The sequence below is a fragment of the Talpa occidentalis genome, unplaced genomic scaffold (assembly GCF_014898055.3).
Source record: "Talpa occidentalis isolate TD23 unplaced genomic scaffold, MPIMG_talOcc4v2.1 talOcc4.6, whole genome shotgun sequence".
Lineage (NCBI taxonomy): Eukaryota > Metazoa > Chordata > Mammalia > Eulipotyphla > Talpidae > Talpa > Talpa occidentalis.
Window position 1 is genome coordinate 89,329,106 of NW_023604972.1, and position 19,948 is coordinate 89,349,053.

Sequence of the window (19,948 nt, forward strand, 5' to 3'; positions counted from 1 at the left end):
TGGTGAATTTTCTCACTGCCCGCACCTCTGGCCTGCACCCCAGGTCTTATATGCATAAATAAATCTTAAAAAAAAAAAAAAGCTAATCTCACTCAGCCTATAGGGGATATTCTCTGAGAGACCAGAAAAGTAGTGTTTGTAATAGGAATGTCACCTTGTTTCCTTAATCAAAAACAATTTAAATGAATAAAGCAACATTTCTCTTAAAATTTTTTTAAAATTAATGAATTTGATAAGTTTTAAGAAATGTATTGCTTATACTGCCACCATAATCCGGATACTGAACAGTTCAATTACTCCAGAAACTTTCCTTGATACAGGAGAACTTTTGAAAAACTAGCAATCATGTTGAAGCAGCTTTACAAAAACTTAACATGACAAATTTTCATAACCAATGTGCATTACCTTTTGAAGGTACTATACAGTCATATGAAAGTGTCACTATTCCTTAACTGTCAAAAAGTGGAATTTTGCACATTTTAAATATAGTTATTTGTGTATTTTAACATTGTATTTTCTACCAAGAATGTCTTATCAGTCCTGTTGAAGTATACTGCTACAGTAACAAGGACTCTTGTTTATAAAATATTGTGTTTCCAAACTATTCCATTCAACCGAAGTCGCATATTTAGGCCAGTCTCTATCTGGGACACTCAGCTTCCTGGCAGAGTGAGAAGATAGTGGGTCAGTTGCCTCTTGAAGCTGGTAGCCACAACTGTCACTTGTATGTGATTGACTAAAGCAAGCAGAATTGCTAAACTGGGCTAAGGAGGTCTGGAGTGGGGCCTGAGAATTTGCGTTTCTGGTAAACTGGGTGATGGTGATGCTGACACTCTGACTCCACATGTGCACTTCATAGCATAACTAGAGATTTTATTATCTCATCCCAAGAGATTGGGTTATCAGTGACAGGTTGACATGAACATGTAAAGAATGCCATTAAATACCTTTCCAGTTTACGGTGAGCCATATAGGAAAGCTGGAGAGGTGTAGCAGGTTTGGAGCCTTCGTTTATCTTGAGCAATTTGCTTTTTGTAGCTGATGCTGGTTAAGGTTAATCCTGTTATATCTGTATTCAGACTTTCCCCTAACTTCTAAAAATGTTAATCATTTGGTCCATTGAATTATCTGGTGTGTTTGGGACTGTGAATAAATATTTTTTTTGACACCTTTCATATCAGATTAGGCAGAGTTATGCTACAATAACATGACAAAATTAAATTGCAACAAAGGTTTGTCAATACTTGATGTTGTAGTTTGTCTGTGGCTGGGCACCATTTTGCTCCAGGAGCAACCTCTAAGTGGAACACTGCCAGAGTCAGGACAGGAACAGAGAAGGCAAACAACCAGCTGGCTCTTAAACTTATGTTGGGAAGTAATAATGATAGTTAATGATAGTACTTCATCAGCCCAGGCCAGTTATGTACTTAGTGAATTCTGATGGCCATGAGGGTTGGGGAGCATAATCCCCCAAGAGTGGGATGCAGGGCCTCTCCTGGTGGCGCAGCGGTTGAGCGCTGGGTTGCGAGGCTGCCCTCAGCCTCTGCAGTGCCAGTTTGATCCCCGGCCACCGGTGAGGGTCCCACACACACCAAAAAAATAGAGTGGGATGCATGTTTTTGAGCTGTAACAATCTACCATATTCTTCACTATTCTTTACTAATTATTCACAATTCCTGTACCAAATTTTACATCATCTCGTTGATTTATCAATTCATTTATCAATAAATCAATCATAGCTGGTAGGATGAGATTCAAAACCAAGGTCTGCTCTTGAGTTCAGTACCTACTGGAAAGAATTCCAGACCCTGGCAAAGATAAAAGGGTAGATGGATGCTACTTGTCTGGTTGATCTTTTGGCACTTGTGACTACATGTTAGCTATTGTCCACTTTGGTCGTGGGCCAAACTAGCTTTCAGTCGAACTGAACCAGAGCTACACTAATGAAGAGACTGACACTGATTTTGATCTGAGAACTCTTAACATTAATATCCTTTATTGAAATAATCGAACTAGAGTACACATGAGTCATCCCCATAATAACCTTGTGGTGCACTGGGCAGAAAGCTATATTCTAAGATTTGAAATAAGTTTTAAAATGAACAACGTAAAGTTTGGGTCTACTAACAGAAAGCATGGACTTTAGTAGCTGCTCACCACCCCAGTGTTATTTTGCAGGGAGAGAAGTTTTAAGAGAAGTAATAACCACTTTCAGCTTTTCCAAAACAAAGTTTAGAAAAATCTTCTAGTCACATAAATTTTCATCACTCCAATCAGCACAGTCTTGAATGCCATTTTTGCAGCGTGTTTTGGGAATGCAGGCACAGTCGGCAAAGAAAACAGTATCACATCTCCAGCCTGAACACTCTGGGCACTGTAAAACTAGACAAAGTCATTTATTTGTAAAACCATAACTTAAAATGTCAAGGTGAACTGGGAATGATGCTAGTAGAAAAGAACCCTTTGGATCTTAAAAATATTAGCAAAACTGTCCAAGGGGAAAATTGCAAATGTTCATTAAAGATTCTGCATGTTTGGGTGAAATAATTTGTACTTTGTAAAGCCAAGCAGTGTAATACCACTGTCCAGTGAAAAAATAAGCACAATGATGCATTACATAAACAAGGAAGGGCCTGTATGATTTTGCATGTTCAATAAGCAGGGAAGAGAATCAGCTTGCTAATTGGCAGCTAAAAAGAATGAAGGGTCTGTTTATATTTTTAGACTTTTATTTTCAACATAGTGTTAGGTGACATATAACTATTAGGAAGTTCTATGTCTGCCCTCCATCTTTATCAGACAAAAGGGCAGGAAATGATCTAGTGAGATCTAGTTAGTGTTCCCTATTATTGATAAGTCTTTTACATACTGGTTGAGGCCACAGATATTGGAATGATGTGCTGTGATGACTGTAGAATAATCCAGTCTTGCCAGATTATAAAGTAATCAGGGTGCTGTGCCCTGTTAAACCTCCAGAGAGAAGACTGGAAAGCAGAGTAGAGTGGGGAAGGTGGGACAAGGAAATACCATCCATTAAATAAACAAAAAGAACTTTGAGTCAAAGCATTCAACTTTCCTTTGATCTTTACCAACATTTCAAAGGAATCCAAAAGAAATTTGATACCAGGAGTCAAAATGTGCAAATATTAAAATTGGTAATCAAATTGTCCCTCAAGATTATTTCCTTTGTTAATCTTTGCAAATCTGGCTTTATTCGCTTCTTAGCTTGAGAATTGGCCTACCTTAAATATGCAAACTACTGGAAGTGATAGAATAGCTCAATCATGGATGTAAATGTCCTAGAGAAGTTTTCTAAATATGAATTAATTTATGTCATTGAAGTGAAAGGTAGCCACTCTAAGAACCCATTGAAACATCAGTTACATATTTTCATTTTTACCTGATTCATCTGAACAATCGCCACAATCATTTCTGGTATCACACACCTTGTCCATGAAGGTCCAAGTCTTATGGTTGGGACACTTGAATATCAAGTTTTGTGGGAGACTGCTGGGCATTTGGCCTATATTGGACAAAGGCATTATTTCCAACAAAACATTCATGTACAATAATGTTTTAATTATAATTCATTTTAATTATTAGTTGCTGGTAACTAGTCTCTAATTTTGATTATTTGTCCACCTCACCACAGTAGGTAGAAGATTCATCTTCACCATGATTGCAGTCCAACTTGCCATTACAAAGCAGGGAGGGTGGCAAGCAAGTTGTAAGGTCATCACACAAGAAGCCCAGCTGACGTGAAGTTGTTTTACATGGTCGATACAGTAAATCTGGAAGGTTTATGAAACAGCTTGACGTGTACACCCATGGCCATGAACATCAATCAAGATTTAATATTATAATAACCTGCTTCCTCCTTCCCACTTCCCAGTTTTCTTTCTATACAATTATTCTTCTCCCCAACCTGCCCCCACCCATGTCCAAAACTCTGGGGCCCAGGCAGCTTGCATTTCGTGCAATACCACTGGCATTTGGGCAAACCAGTGTGGACTCAGGCCTGACTGAAAAGGAATAGAAGTGACTGGGAGGGGATCAACGTGACTGGTCTCTTGATGTCAGCTCTGACGAATTGTTTCTGTATGACCCTTCCATTGTTTACTTAGAAATGGGAACAAAGATAACTTGCTACACCAACCTCACAATGACACTGAATTAAATTGAGATTATTGTTTAAATGTAATGACTCTCCCCACTCAAAAGTGACTGGGAGTTTTTCAAAACATAATAGAATGGAACTTTAAAAAAATGTTTAATACTACAAAAATTTGATGAAAGTTAAGATGTAAATAGCAGATTAATAACACAGAACTCAAACATATTTACACAATACATCTCCAGACAATTTCTGATTGGTATGTGGAATGGCAAATGGTCAACAGGCTGGGAATATTTCAGATACTACTCAGTATTGGAGAGGGCTTGGTAAAGGTGCACTTTGTATCTTGAAGTTTTGTAGCCGAGACTAGGTGGGTAATTAAGAGGGAGTTAACAACACAGTTTGTATTCTTAATCCATGAACTGCTTTGCTTTGTGGCTGATTTCTCGTGAATTACTACCAGTGCTGAACAGGCCACCCTACTGAATATATGCTCTACTGATTTACTAGCTATTTGATCTTGATAAGTCAACTTATTTCTGATTCTCCACTCATTTTTTTTAAGTGGAACTTGGCAAGTTTGTTAAGAAAAAGAGACACTTGATAGACACAAGTGGGCAAAGGCTGCTTGGTCTCTATGCATAATGGTGATAACAACAACCACCTAGCAACACTGTTGAAAAGGATGAAAATTAAATTAAATTAAAAAAGAAACAAAATTTAAAAGAACAAAGATGAGATGGATAAAGTATCCAGAGTAATGGTTGCCACATACCATGGTACCAAGCACCCATTATCCACAGACTCACCCATATCATCCACATCAGGAGACTCACCCATTTTGGAAGTATGTGGGGAATAATTACACTCGTGTTGGTAGAGTGAATTCTCAACAGATCTGTCACCTAAGGGAGATACATACTTGCAGGTTTTATAGGAATCCCAAAGGTGATCACAAGACCGAGCACAGCAGCCACAACTCCGAGCGCCAGGAAAGCCATGCAGCAAATCCAGAGACATCGCCTACTGGGAGGCCAGCATTGCTCTGTCACAGCAAAACACACAAACATGCAGGAGAACAGGTCTTCATCTCAGGGCAGGGGCTCAGAGGTGCGTGTTCGTGTTGGATTACAGTGCTAACTAGCCAGATGTTTGTGGTGAGCTCAGGGTCACTGAGAGGCAGGAGACAGCATTACAGGACCTTAAATGAGCGCTTTAAGTTATAGGGGTGCTTTTCCCATCTACTGTTTCCAATCGAGAGCACCAGCCTTATGATGAATGAGTGTTGCTTTCGTAGTTGTGAAAATAAAGCTTTAAAATAAGAAAGAGGGCCCACGGAGGTGAAATGACTTCTCAAGTGTACTATTCCCTATTTAAGGCAACATTGACCAGGCCAGTGTATCTCCAATTCTGGTATTCAGGCTGCCTACATCAACCTCACTGAAGGAAATGCAGATTCCAGAGCCTAGGGAATCAAAATCTCTAGGGATTGGGAGAAGGGACCTGCATTTTGGGTTGTTCTTACACAACTGTTCCAAAGGACAGCCATCCTTGTGCTTGGTGGTTTCTGGGAGGGGAGAGTGGAGAGGGCAGCTGCTTCTCTTTATAGTGGCTTGGCACCATGGGAACTTGCCTGACTGGTTTTCTTGGCACACCTTGAAAAGAAAAACTGCAGTGCTCCAGCTGCTCCTGGTCATTTCTGTCAGTGTTCAACATGTTGCTCTACCTCTCACAAAGAGTAAGACTCACTCTTGAGATTTTTGAGGTGACCCATTGGCTGCAGTTCCTAAATACCTCTGCAGCTTCTTCAGGGGCCTAAGTCTCTTGAGTCTCATACTGGGAGTTACTGGGCTTCACCCCAGGCTTTAGCATTCAACCCCTCATATGCATAGACAGTAGGTGTTAACACAAGAGAGACAGGATGCATCTTTTCATGGCAACCACTGCTAGACTCTGAGGCTTTTGTCCCTTTGGAACTATATCAGGTATAAAATGTAATTCTTTATCTCTAACACCTAATAGTGCTTCAGGATCAGCAGCACTGTCATATAGCTGCGAATATTCACATGACTGGTGAAGGAACTTAGCCATAAAGAATCTAAGTGTCACAGCCAGTAAGGGATAGAAACAGGGACAGGAATTCATTCACAAAGCTCTACAAAGCATTTTAATTCTGCTGAAACACACACACACACACACACACACACATGCACACACACACCACTACAAACCTTTGTTCCTCAAACCAGAGTCTACTGTTGGGGGAAGGGAGTTGTGAGGGGTTCAATGTTCAATTGTTTATAGACTGTAAAACAGTCTACCCTTTGATTTAGACAACCTTCTTCTAGGATTGTATCTTATGCAAATAATTGTTTAGATAGGAGGATGGTTTATATAGAAAGAATTTTTTCATAGTAGAATTTATAATAGAAACAATAAATGCTAAAATATGTTAACATTAGACACCCATTTACCAAAAGTGATCAAATAAGCTACTCAGTTTTCTAGATGATGAGATTTTGGTTGTGTGAGAAATCTTATAAAAACTTGAAGCATAAAAACAAAGACTGAGGGAATTGACAAGGGCTGTCTCTGGCTTGTGGCTCACTTACTCAGGCTCTGTAGATACAATGATAAGCAAGAAAGCAATATTCTGCCCTCAGTGAGCTCATTGTCTAGAGAACAGTGTGAATTTTTAGCAGGGATAAGATTTACCAGGAGGTGCTTTTTAAATTTTCACATATCCTGTGCTTCACTCTTTAAGACTGGGGTTGGGCCATAACATAATTTGTTTCCATAACATAATTTTTAAAAAAGCGCCTATAATGATTCTGACACACAGCTAGGATGACAGTCATCTAGAATAGCAGTTACCAAACTTTTATGATTATGCGTTTCTTCCACAATAAACAAAATAATGAAATAAAACTAGCCATCCCCCACAGTACATATGTATTTATTTATAACTAGTACATGCCTGTACTAGTTCACTAACAACATGTATGTACAATAAAACATTGTCTAAAATTGAAATTTAAGAAGGATGAAATTAAATATACTACATAAAAATAAAAGTTCTAATATTTTTTTCTCTTAATCCCACCTAATATTTTTGTGCTTCCTGTGTGGTTCCATTTGAATATTACTTCTCTGGCCTAAAGGATAAGGAAGTTGTTAGTGGCAAACAAGAAAGGAAACTACTTTAAAGAAGTCAGTGCTTATTTAGTAACAGCCCTCAAGCATGCTCAAAAGGTGAAGCAAATACTGATTATTAAACAGAATTGGACATTAAAAGAGACCTGTGTTATTATAGTGGAATTAGAGCAACAAATCATCTTGATTATCTCATTGGCTAGTGTGTAGTCATTAAAAATCATCCATCTTAAACCAAGCCATAACAACCAAGAAGGAGGGAGAAGGAATTGTGCAGACTGAAAGATGAACAGAAGGGCTTACACAAGGTCTGGGGATCAGAAGCCTGTGGTGAATCAAGGTTAAACTGGGGCAGTGGATTCCTGAGGAGGAACTGGGGTTGGATGCTTGAACAGAGGTGCGTGCAATAAACCTGAGCTCTAAATAGCATTTCCTCACTTGCTGCTGAGGTCCTATGAGATGCAAGGCCAATTTCCATACTGAAGAGGGCAGCAGAGAGCAAGGAATGGACCCTATTTAAAGCAGGCCAAGATGGTGAGATATCAAGGGTAAGGGCAAATCCATAAACTGGCTTGGCAGGATTTGTGCTAAGACCGGACTTAGCAAGCCAAAGTCAAGTGTAATAGGGAAAGGTCAAGTTGAAAAGAAGGTTTAGAAGAGTCTGGTTTAGTCAAGGAAGAATTTTTTTTCAAGAACTCAGATCTCCCATAGTTGAGATGAATTCATAAAAAGCTGGTGGGAATAAGGCCTCCCCTGGTGGCTCAGGTGGTTGAGTGCAGCGCTGTGAAGGTGTCCACAGCCTCGCAGTGGCGGTTCGATCCCGGCCAGCCGGCTGGCGAGAGTACCACATGGCATGGCAGACCTCTCCTATCGCCCCCGCTGCTCCCCTCAGCAGTGTATTTCGTCAGTCAGCCTGTTCTGTTCCCCGCTCTGTCTCTGGTGAGTCCTCTCACCCTCCCATGCATCTGGTCTGTACCCCGGTTCTTGTATAAATAAATAAATAAACCTTAAAAAAAAAAAAGAAATATACTTAAAAAAGCTGAATATGAATTTCTCTCTGTCAGGCAAAAGAAACTGACTGAGGGGAAGACCTCCCTTAGGTAGATAGGACTGGGCTGGGAGCTAGTCTCACTTGACAAGGTAATGCCAATAGTAATAAAATAATTGTAACTCTCATTTATTGTTTACCATGTGCCAGTAATTTTATATGCGTTACTTCACATCCTTTGAAAACCCCTCAAAGATGGTTTATTATTTAAATTTTACAGGTGAGGAAACTAAGGCTCAGAAAAAGTTTTATCAAAGTCAGGAATTGAATTCAGGTCCAATTAATTTTAATTTAAAAAATGTAAATTTAAAACTGTTGTCACTATGTAACAGGGTGGTCCCCAGGAAAGGGGGATGTTCCAGGTTCCCTGCCCCACCCAAACTATGACATGAATCATTTATATTAGTTTATAGAGTGAATTTGTAGCTCTAACATAGGTTTCCAGATAAAAGGACTTTCTTTCTAACAATTCTCAAGTATTAAGGGCCCCTCTTATCCTCGCTCACTTCCCCTCTGCCTCTGTCATTGCTTGCTGTCTCAACTTCAATAGTGTAGTTTTTGAAAAATGTGACCGAGTTACTTTACAGGAAGTGCCCATTGGTTACAAGCTGGGCCGCTCAGCCGACTGCTGAGAGCTTGGACTTTAAGGACAGAGAGGATGAATGTGTATCATGCAAATCTCTTTGGTGTGACCATGTCCTTTGCCCATTTCTGACTAAAGGCCACTGGACGCAGCAGTAAAAGCGAAGAGAAGGCTGTGGCAAGGCTTCACTCCTCAGCTTGCCTTCTGTGGTGAGATAGTGTGTTCCCGGAAATGCACCAATGATTTGATTACCCAAGTGCCTAGAAGCATTAAAAGCTAATCTAAACCATCAGAATTGTTGGCTCTGACTTTAGCAAAGAAGGATAAACAAAATCTTTCTAAAATGGGAGGTGGTTCAGAATCATTTTTCTTTGCTTTTCCAACTCATCAGAGATAAGCTTTCAACACCATAAGTTTTATTAATTTTTTTCTAAAAGGCTTTATTGTTTAGCTAATCAAGCTTATCTCAAGCACAGCATCTTTATATCTGTGTTACTAATTGGCTTCTTTCAAATTATGTTGACATTTCAGTTATTTTTGAACCACTGTTGTTTTTTTTTTTCCTTTTCATGAAATAGGTCATATCTTATTAAGTTTCTTTGAAGATTGGCTGCCTTTTTAGAGGCATTTTGTCACACTGATTTGTGTGCTTATAAAATATGCAGTGAGGACAGATGGACAGAAGGCTGAAGTGGAGAAGAAGGAACTAATTATTTGCCTGGTGCAGTATGTACTTGTAAGTTTCTATATATAAAAGGTCACGAAAAAATGGTGTGAGCTGTTTTAGCACACACGGTTCTTTTGTGTGTGTCTCAGGTTCTCAATAGTGAGCTACCAGGTAGGAAGTGGGCGGTGATATGGGGGGGAGGTTTACCTGGTTCTCCACTACTTGTGGCAGCCCTCATGGCCTTTTTCCCAAACAAGGTTGTGGCTGGTGTGGTTCTTATTGTGATTGCAAGACACACCTCAGCAACAACCTTCAGGGAATAAACATCTTTGAAAAACCGTGGTTTCATTAGTCACAAGTCCTAGGGGTATATGGCACTGGGGTCAAACAGCAAGGCTGGGAGTGAGGCTGGGAAAGGGGAGGAGGAGAGACAGAGAGACATACAGACAGAGACAGAGAGAGGAAGTGGGGGTTCACTGTTTATTGGTGAATTTAAAACACAAAAACAAGAATGACAGTGTGAGAAGGGAAACATGGATCTCTCAATTGATTAGTTATCTAGGTCACCCAGGGCTTCCTAAAAGGGGAACTTCAAGGGCAGGCAGCCTGGTTCATGATCTGGTTGTGTAACCAGCAGTGCATTTGTTGGAGATGGAAGTCTTTGAAACGGATGCCTCACCGATGCAAAACTTAATGTCAGGCACTTAAATTACAATTAAAAAAACAATTGTCAGGCACTTATGCTATAAGAGTAGGTAAGTGTAAGCATTCCTGCAACAGGGTGGTCCCCAGGAAAGGGGGAGGTTCCCTGCCCCACCCAAGGGAGGGTGGAGCTGAGCAGCAAAAGGAGAAGCTGCAGAAGAGACTGAGGAAGGAAGCAGGATGGAGCCAGGAGACCTGGAGGAGGCACATGGAGCCTAGAGACACGTGAAGAAGCTGCGCTTGTCTTTTGGTCGTGGACGGGGTGACACAGATGTGGGTGAGACCCATGGGGAGGTGACAATGGCAGCTTTTATCTTGATGTTGATTTTGCTCTTTTCCTTCCGGGCTTGTCCAGTTGTTTGTGACCCTTTTCTGTGGGTCTCCACTGGAAGATGCTTTAGACTTGTGGCAGGCCTTGGGGCCTTGCTCTGGGCCAATCCCATATGGATGGACTTTTACCCACGAGGGGATGGGTAACTTTGGGTGCTTCATTTAGAAACTAGACTCTTTGCCTTACCTGTGTTGTTTCCTAGTTTAATTAAAGTTCCTTCCCATTAAAGTCTCCTATGTTTTGTGTTGATGCGGCGGATGGCAGAACCCATTTAAAATAGACAGGTTTGTGGGGCTTGGGCTACCCCTCTCCCTGTCCTATAACATTCCCACTTTTGCTTATTATGGAAAAATGTCTGGAAATCAGCTTCAGAAAAGTGGATCCGCTCTGATTTTAAAAAGGCTGAACAAAGACATTCCTGCTCCCGTTTTTCAGATTTTACCCTAAACAACAAGGAGACTCGGAAGCAGAAAAGTACTCCCTTGTCTTAAAGGAGACTGGTGACATGTCAGCCTTCCTAGTCACGTATGTGCATGGAGAGTGGATGGAGGAAGAGTTTGGGGAAGTCAAGGTTCTGCAGTGGGGATATGATGAGGGACAGGTAGCTGGTCCTTCAGAAATTTGGCAAGCCCTTCTCATGGGAGGTCTCGGCGCATGCAGAAGCAGGGAGAGGCGTGTGGGCACAGAGAAGCCATTTCTTGAAAGTCTTTAGAAGAGCAGTTAGACGTTAGGCCCTCACCCCACTCTGTGCAGATGTGCAACTGAGCCTCCTCAGTGAATTTTAATTATCAGAATTATGAGGAAACATTTCAGGAAGTAAAGGAGGTTGCTACCTATAGTGAGAAGTCTGTGGATTATGTTTTAAATTGATAAATAAAAATAGCAACTTAAACATCATCTTTAGAGATGTAGAAGGATAGACAAGCAGGAAAACAAAAACAAAAACCAGAACTGAGAGTTGCTGTCCTCATGAAACAGGGTCTTGGACCAGTAGGGGAGCAAAAGACTGATGATATTGTTTTAAGCTTTGGATAATTTGACTTTTACAACAAATTGATTTCCACTTTCTTGATCCTTTTGTTAGGGGGAAATGATGTCCTAAGTTAATCCCATACAGGCTTTGTGGACTCCACCCCCACTCCAGACTAAAGCCATTAAGACATTGGGAAAGACAAATCCCATCACCACCAAAGGGAGGGTGGCTGGGACCTGAGGGTGGAGTTGGGCAGCCAGGTTGGATATAAAAACCAAACACATGGGCCTTGGGGTCTCTCTGGCTCGCCATCGCTCGCCTCCTGGCTTCACCACTCCTGGCTGGCGGCGAACTCTGAGAGCGCCATTTTGGGATTCCTGATCGGCGGATCGGGTAGGACTCATTTAAAACTTTGTCTCCCACTTTTCTCCCAGAGCTGTACATTTCCTCATTTCCCCTTCCCTTGTAAATACACCTTTTTTTATTAACCTTTCACGTGTGCCTGCAGTAGAGCATTGATAAGTCCTTTTAAGCGCGCGGGTGAGGACCCACAGTCAGGCACCCCGTTTTGTATCGGGGTTGCTCTACAACACTTTGACCTTTCCTTTTCATCAGAGTTTAACTTTGTACGTAATTGGTAGAATGATGCATTGGGCCTTGTTAAACTCCACATGCATCTATATAAAAATCTTGTTCTCCTTCACTAGAATTTGATTCTATAAAGCCCAATATTTAGGAAAAGACCAAACTTGCAAGCTGACCATGGATCTGAGACATACAGCAGTGAAATGGAAGGGGGAGGGGCTAAAACAGGGGAGGGAAGAGCACAAGGGACTACAGTGATGGCTCACAGGTGCAATGGTGGTGAGAGAAGCACAGGGATTACACCTGAGGGGAGAAATTAAATACTGTCCAAAAATGAACAATGATGTAAGAAAATAAGTAAATAAATAAATTTAATGTAAAAAACCCCACATTTTCAAGAGCATTTATTGAGCTGTTATCCCCTTTACATACTTCCTCCTGGTAAGCACTAATCTAAGCATTGGAAATGGATGATTCTAATAGTATCATTGTGTGAGGAGAAAGAGTCAGAACTCCAGCATTCTCCCTGAGCATAATTACAAACAGAAGGTAATATTTTTTCCTGAGTCATGCAATAAGTTGAAGGGTTACCCGAATGTACATTTTAGATGTGATTTCCATATGTTAAATGTGTTTATTTAATTATAATTTTATTACTCCACAAAGGATTTTAGGTGGAATGCAAAGACACACACAACAAAATAAAATAAATTAAAAATAACCATGGAAATCACAACAAAGGGAAAATAAAGAGGGAAAATTAAGAGCAACAAAGAATGAGGTTAGTGCACAACATCCACGCGAAGCATTCCTATATACTTGGTCTAAAACCAGCCACAAATTTGGTCTGAGACTTTTGTTAGCCAACATTAAGAAACTTATGTGATTCATCAGGTCTGTAACATTAAAACAAAACATCTGCTGTTCCTATAATGAAATCAGAGATGAATTTCTCCTGGTTCCCAGAGAGAAGATGTCTTATAATGAAAAAAAAGGCACTGAGCAGCATCTTTACGATGATTATCCCACTGGCAGGTGTACAGTTCTTAGACCACCTCTTCGCAGAGCAAGGTGGCATTAGGGCAGTGGGAAATTCAGCAATCTTAGTTTTGGATAGGGGGATGATGCTGATAGGATGTGATCTAGCTGCTGAGCATTATGATTAGCCCTTTATTCTAAGATTCACTTTAGAAGGATCCAGAAGTTCAAAAATTCGCTATTGTCCCAGATTCTGATCCTCTCTTAACCTCTTCTGAATCATATAAAAGTGTGACTCTCTTCATCTCATTTTTCTGTTTCTCTTATCTGCACTGAAACTGACCCTACTCCAGACCAGAATCCCCCTTGTGATCTTTTGGGTTCAATTACAAGGTTCTGCCAGGGGGGAAGCTGCCCCCCCCAACACCAGACTTGAGCACTGTCAGTGTTTTGCAGTTTTCTGAAGTGAGGTTCAGCGTGCCCCTCGCCCTGCTCAGCATACTTTCTGCATTTTTTTTTTCTTTTTAAGATTTATTTAGGCATACAAGAACTAATGTACAGGCCAGAGGTTTGGGGAGGTGAGAGGATTCGCCAGAGACAGAGTGGGGAACAGAACAGGCAAATTGACTGACATACACTGCTGAGGGGAGCAGTGGGTGAGACAAGAGAGGTCTCCTGCTCAATATGGGCAGCTCCTCCGCAGGCCAGGGATGGAACTTGTGCTGCAATGGCTGCAGATAACTTCATAGGTTGCGTCCTAACCCCATGCACCACCAGGGAGGCCCATTTTCTGCATTCTTACTCAGGAGCTTCCATTCAGGGGCTTCCTCCAGAGGGCCTTGCCCAAGGCTCTATTCTCATATTAACTCAGGTAATACTTCTTTCCCTCTCTTTCCTCAATTCTCATGTTCAAGAAGAGCCAGGAGCCATTGGTTTGCCTCCACCTGCCCTTCACTCCAAGCGGATCGATGGTTAAAATAGACCACCAAGGAGCCAGTGCTTCTTTGAGCCTCTGGCTTGCATTGCGACAGTAAGTGAATAAAACATTGAATGTTACTTCAGTTAGTTGTCTTAGTTGACTGCTTGATTGCTCAATACCTTGAACATTCATTAAATAAATTCTGATTATGTTTTTAGATGTCAAGATTCCAGATTATGGATTTATTCTTAACACAAGGATTTTCTTAATGACAGAAATAGAGAAATGGGGACTCCTATTATCCAAGGATTGTGTATCATCTTCAGGATTGAAATAAATAAATGGTTCAGTGGAATGTTTACAAGCCTGAGAATTTGGGGAAAAGGACTGTGCTTGGAATCTTCTGGAAAAACCACAGGGGAGGGATGAAGGTGGTCGGAAAATCAGGGGAAAATGGAGTCAGCTTTAAAAAAATAAAAGCAGGGCCTCCCCTGGTGGTGCAGCGGTTGAGCGCTGGGCTGTGAAGCTGCCCGCAGCCTCTGCAGCTCCAGTTCGATCCCCGGCTGGCCACCGGTGAGGGTCCCATATGGTGCGACAGACCTCTCCTGCTACGCCAGCTGCTCCCCTCAGCAGTGTATTTCATTGGTCTGCCTGTTCTGTTCCCCATTCTGACTCTGGTTTATTCTCTCACCCTCCCATGCTTCTGACTGTACCCAGTGCTTGCATAAAATAAATAAATAAATCTTTAAAAAAATAAATAAAAGCAAAGTAATGCCTGTTAGTCAAAATATCACTATGTTACAGGGCAGGGAGAGGGGCAGCCCAAACCCCTCAAACCTGCCTATTCTATATAGGGTTCTGCCATCCACTGCATCAACACAAAACATATGAGACTTTAATGGGAAGGAACTTTTAATAAAACTAGGAAACAATACAGGAAAGGCAAAGAATCTAGTTTCTAAATGAAGCACCCAAAGTTACCTGTCCCCTCGTGGGTAAAAGTCCATCCATATGGGATTGGCCCAGATCAAGGCCCCAAAGCCTGCCACAAGTCTAAAGCATCTTCCAGTGGGGACCCACAGAAAAGGGTCAGAAACAACCAGACAAGCCCAGAAGGAAAAGAGCAAAATCAAAATCAAGATAAAAGCTGCCATTGTCACCTCCCCACGGGTCTCACCCACATCTGTGTCACCCAGTCCATGACCAAAAGGCAAGCTCAGTTTCTTCACATGTCTCTTGGCCCCGTGTGCCTCCTCCAGGTCTCCTTCCGGATCTCCATCCTGCTTCCTTTCTTCCTCAGTCTCCTCTGCAACTTCTTCTCTTCCTGCTCAGCTCCACCCTCCCCTGGGTGGGGCAGAGAACCTGGAACCTCCCCCTTTCCTGTGGACCACCCTGTTACAAATACATCCCACAAACCATAGGAACAAAAAGAAAATAAAGGCAATAAAGACACTGGGAAAAGGCTGAGGGCATAGTTTCTTCCTCCTTCAGAAAAATGATGGAGGTGTTGTCTATGGAAAGGAAAAAAACAACAGGTTTAGATATCACAAGGTCAGAGCAGTGATGGGTACAGAGAGATCTAATGGCAAACGAAAATGACTTCTCCAGGTTGGAAACCAGAGAAAGTTGTCCTCTCAAAGCTGTCGATGGGGATATAGCTGTGAGCTCAGAGCCTCTCTTATGAGGCAGCTACTTGAGGTGGCTATGCATAAGTGTTAAAATGAAGGGAAATGGTCAGTTTTTTTCAAACCTGAGTTTTGAGAATCATTTTTAGATTGTAGAAAGCTGAAAATGACTTTAGTTTGCAGACTATTTTGTCCCCAAAGATGTCCCTGTCCTAGTTTTCAGTACCTCTTAAGTTACATGACAAAAGGGAATTAACATTGCTGATGAGCTGACTTGGCCTTGGAATATCATCCTGGGTTATCTGGGTGGAGCCAATGTCATCACAAGTGTCCTTAAAAGTCAAAGATGGAGGCAGGAGACAGTGGGAGGGAGACTTAATGCTGGGTGGGGCCAGAGTGATGCCAGGCTTCCGGCTTTGAAGATGGAGCTGGAAGCATGAGCCAGGGAGCTTCTAGAGCATGTGGGAGGCAAGGAAGCAGATTCTCCTGTAGATCTTCTGTTACAGGGCAGGGAGAGGGGCAGCCCAGACTCTGCAAACCTGCCTGCTCTGAATAGTTTTTTTTTTTTTTTACATAAGTTTAACCAATTTTGAGATTTTTGTATCTTGTGATTTTGATGTATTTGCTGTCTTGTTTTGGCTAATGCCTCCAGATTTTTTTTTCTTTTTGGCTTGGATAATGGATTATTTTCCAGTAATGGAAAACTGTCATACTGGACATTCATGGACAATGCTGCTACTAAATTGTTGCTTCTCTTACACACATTGTAACCCTGAAAAAAGACTGTCTCCAAAGACTACACCCTGAGATCTGTGCCACCATAGATATGGTGTAATTAAAATGAAAAGGGGGGATTGTAACAGGGTGGTCCCTAAGAAAGGGGGAGGTTCCAGGTTCCCTGCAAGGGAGGGTGGAGCTGAGCAGGGAGAGAAGAAGATGCAGAGGAGACTGAGGAAGGGAGGAAGCAGAATGGAGAGCCAGGAGACCTGGAGGAGGCACATGGAGCAGAGACACACTCGAAGAAACTGTGCTTGCCTTTTGGTCATGGACTGGTTGACACAGATGTGGGTGAGAGACCCGTGGGGAGGTGACAATGGTAGTTTATGTCTTGATTTTGATTTTGCTCTTTTCCCTCCAGACTTGTCTGGTTGTTTCTGATCCTTTTCTGTGGGTCTCCACTGGAAGATGCTTTAGACTTGTGGCAGGCTTTGGGGCCTTGCTCTGGGCCAATCCCATTTGGGTGGACTTTTACCCGTGAGGGGATGGGTAACTTTGGGTGCTTGATTTAAAAACTATATTTTTTGCCTTTCCTGTATTGTTTCCTAATTGTATTAAAGTTCCTTTTCATTAAAGTCTCATATGTTTTGTGTTGATGCAGTGGATGGTAGAACCAATTTAGAGTAGGCAGATTTGCGGGGTTTGGGCTGCCCCCCCTTCCTGCCTTGTAACACTTCCAGAAAGGAATGTAGCCGATAGCTTGAGCTGTCAGATTTGTAACCTACAGAACAGTACCATAATGCACTTGTGTTTTAAGTTACTAAGTTTGAGGTAATTTGTAATGCAAACCATAGGAATGAATGCAGGGACTAAGGTGGCAAATATGTAATGTTGACTCCATTCCCCATGCTTGTAGAGATTTATTCCATACATTAAGGGTCAGATAGTGTTTAGATTGTAACTGATGTTGTCACTGGTGAGAATGAACCCTAGTTTCTCTATGTTGGTTAACGATTTATCATCTACCCTTTCTTCAACTCTTTTGCTTTCAGCAAGACTTGAAAAAAGTGTGACTGATGTTTATTAAATAACATTCAATGAAAAAAAATAACATTTGATGAGTCTTCTAAAATCAGGATTAAAATATAACCTAGGTCCTAGTATTATTATCTGATCCCTATTTAAAACTTAGCGCCTGGGCCTCCCCGGTGGCGCAGCGGTTGAGCGCTGGGTTGCGAAGCTGCCCGCAGCCTCTTCAGCACTGGTTCGATCCCCGGCTGCTCCCCGGCCACTGGAGGAGGGTCCCACATGGCGCGCAGACCTCTCCTGCCGCCTGCTGCTCCCCTCAGCAGTGTACTTCGGTCCTTCTGCCTGCTCTGCTCCCAGCTCTGGCTCTGGTGAATTCTCTCACCCTGCTGTGCTTCTGACTGTAACCTGTGCTTGTATAAATAAATAAATCTTTAAAAAAAATTTAAAAAATAAAAATAAAATAAAAATTAGCGCCTGTTTTAGATGTATCTTTTTTTTTTTTAAACATTTATTTATTTATGCATACAAGGGCTGGGGTATAGGTCAGAGATGTGGGGAGTGAGAGGATACACCAGAGAAAAAGTGGGGAACAGAACAGGCAGACTGTCTGAAATACACTGCTGGGGGGAGCAGCAGGTGAGACAGGAGAGGTCTGCCTCGCCATGTGGGTAGCTGCCTGGCCGGCCAGGTATCAAACTCGTGCTGCAAAGGCTGTGGATTGCTTTATAGTGTGGTGCTTAACCCTTGCGCCACCAGGGAGGCCCTGTTTTAGGTGTATCTTGCTTTCAGCAAGTAACTACGTAGTTCATCAAGTCTAAATTACTTTTGGGGTTGATTTCTTAATACTAACCCAAGGTGTCAATGAAGATTTCACATTACTACATCTCCACTGCCACCTGGAGGACAGTTACTGTATGGCACATAGCTGCTTTCAGTGATACATGCTGATTGCAGAACTTAAAATGAGCAAAGGGTATATTTGCATAAAAGAAAGAAGTAGGGATGAATTACTCATTTTGCATAAATTTTCCATATAGACCCTTAAATAATAAATGATCCTGATCCTTTAAAATAGAAATTTATTTACTAAATCCTGGTTGAAACCCAGTATTGATGGAATATTGTTTTCACAAAGTAGGAGAGAGCAGTGTAGTGCCGCCTTTTAGGAGCAGATTGTCACTGGCCTTTAACCTGTTGCATGAAAAGACTTTTACATCAGTACATAAATTTTGTCCTGATCCTTTATTTTTTCTCTCCCTTTTACAAAATGTGGAGAATAGAAAATCATGTACATTTAACATCTCTTTCAAATAAAAGAAAACTAATAGCTGTCCTTATAAAATAGGCTTAATGTTCTTTTTATTGTGGATTCTATTTGGAGCATGTGCAGAGGTCTAGCTCAGAGGCCTGGCTCCCTTCTTTACTGGCTGTGAAAATCTTAGGCCTGTGAGGTTCTTGGTTTCTTTGATTCTCAAATGGGCGTATTCACCAGTCCCAACTCTGAGGGACTGCTGGGTGAATCAAACGAGGCACTGGAAGGAAGTACTTTTCTAACTATTAGGACTTTAATCAAATGTTTGTAAAGACGATCACAAAAAGAAACTTAGGGCATGTTTTGGCAAGTACCACTGGTGGTAGAAAAAAATACTTTTAGCTAAAATTTATTTCTACTTTAAAAATAATTTACAGCAAAGTTAAAGACTGATGTTAAGTCTGTACAGTGAGAAAGATTTAGCCAACTTTTAGGGTTTAAAAATGAAGACAAACTGTTCTCCTACGGTACTATCATTAGACCACCGGCAATGATGTCCTGCCCAGTGAGGGACACAAGTTTGGGGCTCAGATTGGTCACACAGAGCTTGGAAGTCAATCCCAGGGACCCAATAACAGAGGCCAAGGGACCCAGGGCACATTGACCTTGCAGGTGTGTGTTGATCTGATGAACTAAGCCACAGACCCCTCTTGTGGCACCTTAAACAGTCAGACCTCGGAGTCCCAAGCAGTCTCCAAAATGAGCTCTGCTTGAGGCCTCAGGGTCCTGGGAATACTGGAGAGTTCAGCCTGGTCTACCCAAAGCTGGTGAGACAGAGGCTCTCTTGAACTCTTCTGTGGGTTTTCCTTGGGGATTCCTCTCTCTTTTTCCTCTTGATGGACAGGATTTGGAATAGTCCTTCCCAGATCCTTACTAAATCTCTGACTGAGAGATGATGAGTGTTGATGATCTTGACACCAGGAGATGCAGAAAATCTGACCCTTGAGGTCTTTTGGCTTGTGAAATAAGTTTCACATCAAAATCCCAGAAAGTCAGCTCAGCAGGAATAAAGATTATAACAGGTTTGTATTATTTTGTAAATGGTTTATCCTATTTATAACTTATAAGCCAAAGCTTTTTGTTTAACTACATATTTGTCTTAATTGAATATTAAATATGTCAATTTTAAGTATGCCAATTTTATTAAAATGTCTTTATAATGAATCTGTGTATATAAATGTCCATATATACATATATGTCAATATAGCA